We start from the raw sequence: 1033 nt of genomic DNA, 5'->3' as shown, positions 1-1033 counted from the left end.
TTTGATCACCTAGAAAATATTGATTAGGATTGTTTAAACCTGAATCTAAATTGCTTGATTTGGTTAAAACCCTAATGATCTAGTTTTTATCACTTTGAAATAGATTGTGGCCGTGTGGCCTTAATACATTCTAGGTTAAATTGTTCTAGATCATCATCCGTGGCCGTGTGGCCTTGTTGCATCCATATCCGAACCTGATCACTACTGATTGATTGCAATTGAACTTAGATCTAATTCTAGGGATGATGTTGAATTGAACTAAATAGCCGTGTGGCTTGTTCTATTACTTGGCTGATTGGTTTGTTTGTTTGTTTTGACTGAATCATGAACTGATAGAAACCACCCGTTTAGGATTGATTACATATTGCATGAGAGTTAGGTTGCTAGATTATTTGATTCTGAAACTCTAAATCCTAGCCGCATATTACCAGCCTTGAAATAGGTAAAACCCTAATTAATATGCAACTGAATGATAAGATTGAATGCATCCAAATTGATTATCCTTGTTTGCTTGTGGCCGTGTGATTTTTCTATGAACCATACCGAACGGCCGTGTGCCCTAACCATTCCGATGCATTGTTCATACTCGCGGCCTTGTGCCCTTGATAGATCACATTGTTTGCATCATGTGATTGAAAGCTATGTGGCTTAATGCATCATAGCTTGGTCGTGTGGCCTAGAGAGACACCATATATGAACGTGTGACCTTGCTTGCATATCTCATGAACCGATCTCTAGGATCATTGTATCACATTACATGGCCGTGTGGCCTAAGCATCACATATAGACCTAGCATTCTCGACTTGTTTCGCACCATGATCGAGTAGTAAAGTGTTTTGGTCGAGAGACTTATGAAATCATATGCACTGATTATTTGAATTGGTTGCATGAATTCTAAATCATGAATTGATTGATAATATGATTTCAGATGCCGAGATTTGAGCCCTTGGATTATTTTGTCCTAAATCTCTCTGGAGATAATTATCTAGAATGGGCAATGAACACTTCAGTTGTCCTGAAATCAAGAGGACTC

Source organism: Brassica oleracea, chromosome C4 (genome assembly GCF_000695525.1).
Source record: "Brassica oleracea var. oleracea cultivar TO1000 chromosome C4, BOL, whole genome shotgun sequence".
In the NCBI taxonomy this organism is placed as follows: domain Eukaryota; kingdom Viridiplantae; phylum Streptophyta; class Magnoliopsida; order Brassicales; family Brassicaceae; genus Brassica; species Brassica oleracea.
Note: the sequence above shows the minus strand (reverse complement) of the source record.